The sequence below is a fragment of the Agelaius tricolor genome, unplaced genomic scaffold, assembly GCF_023055355.1.
Source record: "Agelaius tricolor isolate 1412-34295 unplaced genomic scaffold, bAgeTri1.0.p SCAF_6, whole genome shotgun sequence".
In the NCBI taxonomy this organism is placed as follows: Eukaryota; Metazoa; Chordata; class Aves; order Passeriformes; family Icteridae; genus Agelaius; species Agelaius tricolor.
Genome location: NW_027269266.1, coordinates 17,967,143 through 17,973,142, shown reverse-complemented (window position 1 = coordinate 17,973,142; position 6,000 = coordinate 17,967,143).

Below are 6,000 nucleotides of genomic sequence, written 5' to 3'. Positions count from 1 at the left end.
CATCTAGCGAGCGAGCCCGAGCGGAGCCGCAGCGCCGGCCGGGCCCCGGCGCGCCGGGCTGCCCCGCGGTTGTTGCCGCTGTCCGGGGCCAAGGGCAGCAGCTGAGCCTCGGCGGGGGCAGTTTTGCTCGGCAGGCGCGAATCCCCGAGCTCGCGGTGTCCGGGATGTGCCCAGCACGGGCTGGTCCTGGCAGGACGCGTGAGGCCCTGGGAGGCACGGCCTGGGCCCAAGGGAATGTGCTGCCCTGGGGATGAGAGGGAGCGGCTTCAGAGCCATCATTAATTTTTTAGCTGACGAATGAGATAATGACCCGGTCTTCTCTCTCCAGCTAAAATTGTCTGTTTTTCTAGCTCAAGGTTGTATATATAATTTTTTTCTTATGTCAATATGTAAGTGAAGCAGAACTAGTAAAATAATGGTAATTTTCTTCAGTTTCTCATTTCTACCTTTTTTCCCCCCTTCTCACAAGTCTTGTAGGACCATCACAGCAGTGTTCTAGGTAGGCATTTGTCATCATACATGACATTAGGATCAGTTTAAACAATATTAGCAACAGACAGAGAGGATGTGTTAGTGATTCACTGGTGGTTCTGGTTAGCAGCTCATTACATGGCAAATGAAAAACTGTGTGCCTCCATCTCCCTTGCTAATAAAGGCATAATGTGTGTTTGTCTCATAGAAGCATTATCAAGATCAGGTAATTGCTTTTAAGTCTTAAAATTGGAAAGTCTACAGAAATGCAAAGAACATTAGCTTATTATCATTAGAGATACAGAACTGACAGGAATTCTCCTGGCTCAATTTCAGAAACTTGTTTACACCAGACTTGCCCCTCTTGGGGATATAAATATGGTCACTTTTATTTCCAACGTTTTTGTCATAATGTCAGGATGAAGATATTTGCTGACTGCATCACTTGTCTTTCTGTAAATGACCATTTATTGTCTTTCAGTAAATGTCCATTGTGTTGTTTTTATGGGCTTTTTTCAGACTTTAATGAGGTACATTTATTTCTTTACAGATTTCTGAGGAAGTGAAATGGAGTTGCAATTAGAAGCAATATGGCTTTGACACATCAGAGAGCATCAGTGTAACTGCAAACAGTACTTCTGGTTTTGTTGACTCTTTAAACTGTTTGCTAAGGTGGTATTGACTACAACAGATTGAGAGACTTCAAATTAATTAAGAATATTCAGTTATCTGCACAATGTTTAATGTATGGGTGGGTAGTCATGTAGACAGCACATGTGCATGTCCATCTCTGCTTTTTGTAGCAAAATCTCACAACAGAAGGCTAATCCATCCTAAGAACACAAGGCCCTGTAAGTGTTGTACTGGGTGAAGGTCACTCTAACATTAATTACATTCTCCTCAAATTTTACATATTAATAAAAAAAATTTAAAAGTATCCTAATAGTTGTTCTGGAAGAACTAGAAATTGCTGTTTGCTCTATTGCATAATCTCTTATTGAAAACATTACCAATGCCAGAGGAATAGCAAGACACAAATACTACGCCAGTCTCTAAAACAAGCTTTATGTTTCCTGAGTACTTTAAGATGGCTGATCTAATTTTCTGTAGACTGATAGAAACAGTAATAAGGAAAGAATTAGGAGACAGCTATATTAACTTATAGAAGAGTAAATATGGGGTTTATTTTGGAAGATCAGGCCTAACAATTCTAATGGAAGGACCCAATAAATATGGAGAATATAGATCATACCCTATTCAAAGTGTCCTAAATCACCTGGAAGAACGAGGTAGTGATGGTGTTTACTGATGACTCACATGTATTCGTGGTCATCAAAACTAGAACTGGAGTATGGATACCTGCAGAAGATTTTTCCACTGCTGAGCTATGACATAATAAAATGGAAACTAAATTTAGTGATATGAAAGTCAACATAAACTACAAGTTCAGTGGCAACTAAAATTAGCAACATTAGCTATAAAATGTATTTCTCTCTCACATGTATCCAATGGGGTGATTCCTTTAAATGCTTCTTTACTGTCTGAAATACTCAGCTAACTTTCCTTTGTCAGGAATTCTGACACTTAATAGCAATGTTTTATTTTGTCTTGGAAGAGAAAATGTATGTTTTCATAAGACATTGCCAGATGTATTCTATTGCAGAAAATATTCATTCAAGTTCTATGCTTGCTTATATAATGGCTTTCCAGCATTTGAAAACAAGCCTGAAATGTGACCTGTTTATTTGTATGGAATCATTCATGGAGATAGATTTTACTGCCAAGCAAAAAGACATTTCTGTAGCACTGAAAGTGCTATGTACTTCATCTGGGATGACTTCCAGCTCTGTTTACTAAGAGACTATCTTGAGGACTTCCATACTAGTGCTTTAGTGGGAGCTCAGAATATAAGTAGAAATCCATATGTTTGGTATTCTCAAGATGTTGAGTGTTTTACTTGATCTGGTGCTCATGATGGGGCATTTGGAACTAGATGATCTTTAAGGTCCCTTCAAGCCCAAATCATTCTATGGATCTGTGATTCCACTGATACTTTTCCATTGGTTCAGATGCTTAGCCAGTATGTAGGGCTATGCCAACTTGCTTGTATGCAAATACATATTTATATAACACAAGTGATTAATGGATTCCAAGGTCAGAAAACAGCGTGGTAATTGCCTTCTTTAATCAGAGACCAGATTGTATGACTTAGATCTGAGTCAATTCATGTCAAGCTATTTGTCTACCATATCTTTTGATCATTTTGCAGAGATTACATATTTTTCCACTACCATCAACAAGAGAAACACATTAAACTGTCTCCCTTCTTTGTTCTTGTAACATCCGCTTTGTTTCAGAAATACGCTCTTATTTCCTGCAAGATTTCCTTTTTCTTTCATGGGCCTGTTATTCCTTCTCACTTAGATTAAAAATATCCTTTAATCTTGCTTTGTGACTAAGTAATGAACTTCCAGCACTGTGTTTATCTGTGCAGCATGCTGGAAATACTTTGTCCCTCAAATCTTAGAATGCTTGGAATGCCAGTTGCTTAACCTATAAAGACCTAGGATAGGGCAACTAATAATGCTTCTCAAGTTAGCAGCCTTCCAACCACCATCCATTCAGCCACCCTATCAGTTGTTCAGAGATGTTCCTTGTGGACACACTCATATTCATTAAAATGTGACTTGACTTTTAGTCAGTTTAAAATCAAAATTTTGAAGTTTACAACAAATTATACTTTAACATCTTTTTTTTTTTTCAGCTTTAGCGAAACCAGTTTAAATAACACTTTCAAAACTGACATAAGAGTGCTACATGTAAATGAGCCTGTAGTCATGTACAGCTGCTTCCTGAGAAATCTTTTGAAACTCACTGCTGTTGAAAATGTAAGCTATTATGCCTAATACAAACTGTATTTATTTCTGCTCCTGTGTAGGCTCTGCTTACTCTAGGAAAATGCTCTGTGCTGCCCATCATGCAGTAACTGGCAGGACTGGAGCCCTACAGAAATATGATAGAGGAGGTGAATTGGTGGATTCAAGTCCAATAATTTGTGAGCATCTAGCTGATGTACTTTTATCTTTCTTTCCTTGAGAATGTGTCTCAAAGGAATTTGATACATCTTTTGTGATGGATTTTTCAAGGCAAATATCAGTCCCAACCAGTGAGTTATTTTCTGTATTTAAATTGGTTTTGGAATGGCATATCTTGCACTTATGCAAATTTTGTCAGGGAAATCCATTACGGTCTTATAAATTCAGCAAAGGTTTCAGTGATTTTACCTTGTGTGCATATCCCACAATTTATTATTAAAACAAACATTGTTAAAGACTGTGGTAACAAACTATGATGACTGATTTCACCAATTAATAACTTCTGGACATAGAAATACTTTCAAATTATACAGTAGAAATCACTTACTATCTAGTTGTACATTTTAATTTTCATTAGAAGGGCTTTTCTTCCTATATTAAGCATTAATCCAGCACTTTATATTAAACTAATAAGAAAGTAATCAAGAATTATTGCCAAGATTAAACAATCATTATGCAAGGTTACAGGTGCAGTACTTGGAATGTTCAGTAATTTTACTGTTTCATCTTTAGTTTATGTTTTTAGTAGATAAGTTATGGATAATTGAAAGTGCCATCTTTTTAAGCAAAAGTTTTAAGTCCAGTTCTCTAAACTGTGATGAATCAGAAAAAAAGTAAATTTACAAATGACATAGTTCTAAAGGATAAACTTCTCTTGTGGTCTGTTTCTTTCTCTATTCAAAAGGACATGAATTTAAGTCTGAGCAGAATCTCCAGTATAGTACTTAACTGCTGCATAGGGAGTAGGAGGCAATCTGGAAAGAAGGGAAATTTGCACAGTCTGTTAGTTTTCTTTGATGTTTTCTACTAGTCTGGATTTTTATGGCAATGTTGCAAATCACATAGCCGACAAATGAACTGTGGAATCACTATCAGTTAGAGTTCATTAATATTCATCAGATGAATTACCATATTAAGAATGAGAGCTTGGTAGGTTTTAGTGATAGTATTGCAGCTGTCTTCCATATTTGTACAGTAATATGTAATCAAACTAATGAATTCTTTGTCTTGATAATATTTTTTATTATGCTGTTTGATCCTTAATGTTTCATGTATGGTCCTCTGTGATACACAATTTAAGAGCTCCATTCTTATCAAATCATTCTTATCATCTTTACTAAACTAACCAGTTATGGAGGTGTTTTGCACATCACTTTAAGAATCTCAGCCTTGGGCAGTATGCTGGATGAGTTCCCAATTTGAGTTATAGATAAGGCTAGAAATTGAAATTTAAAACTCTTACTTGATAGGAATATTTAAATAAAACATCATGGGATGTGGCCAAGTGTCCAAATCTTCTGTTCAGTTTCCTGCAGTTGAATAAGGCCAGATTCCTCTTCGAGCTACTGGAATTGTGTGCTGTTACAGAGTGGTTTATGTTGTAGCTACTGTAAGAAGACATCCGACCTAAAAGCACAAATGGCCATTTTCTTGATGAATGGAACCTTAAAAATTTCATCAGTGATGACTCCAGTGCATCCCAAACAGAAAAGTATTTTCTCAGTCAACAGCCAAACCAACAGTATTTTCTCGTACAGATGATTGAGAGCAGCAGGACTATAAAGGAAACTATCAGCTAATATATATTATATATTATATATTATATATTATATATTATATATTATATATTATATATTATATATTATATATTATATATTATATATTATATATTATATATTATATATTATATATTATATATTATATATTATATATATATAGTCCTTGCCTGCTTATACAGGCAAGGACTGTGCTTTAGGCAGCCTGACAGGACAAAGGCTGGCTTGGTGTACACGCTCAAAAGTTACCACCTTCAAGCAATGTTACCTCCTAGTGGTAGCATGCCCACTGTACTAGTGAGTAGTACTGCCACACCTGGGCACATCGCCGTGACAAGGCACGTCTGCTCTCGTGTGCAGCTGTAAGAGCCTGAATGAGATGTGGGACTCCAGGTGGCTCTTCAAAATGCAGTTTATTGAGTCCAAGATGTTACAGCAGTCCAGGGTCATAGGTGACAGAGCCTGTGCCTACAGCTGTCAGCTCCAGCTGCAGACAGGCCTGGAGACCCTTTGGTTTTGGTTACAATGCATTATATACTTTTCTTTGCTGAGCATCTTAATACAATAGAACCAATCTATACCTTAACTTTTATGTATAGCCTATCATAACTACTATAATTACTATATTCATGTTACTATACTCCAATCACTTAAAGTTAGTACATTACAGTTTAAGCTAGAAGTTGTTTTTCAGTTTTCTTGCAGTGGAAAATCTTTTTTCTACTTGCAACATTTGCTGACTTGTTTGCCTGTGCTATCTTTCTGCTTGGTAAAAACATCTTCTTGTTTGAGGTGGGTTTATCCTTTGCTCTAAGTCATAAAAACCCCTTCTAACTAACATACCCTTTGCCTCCTTGGTTATCCAGTAAGACTGGCTC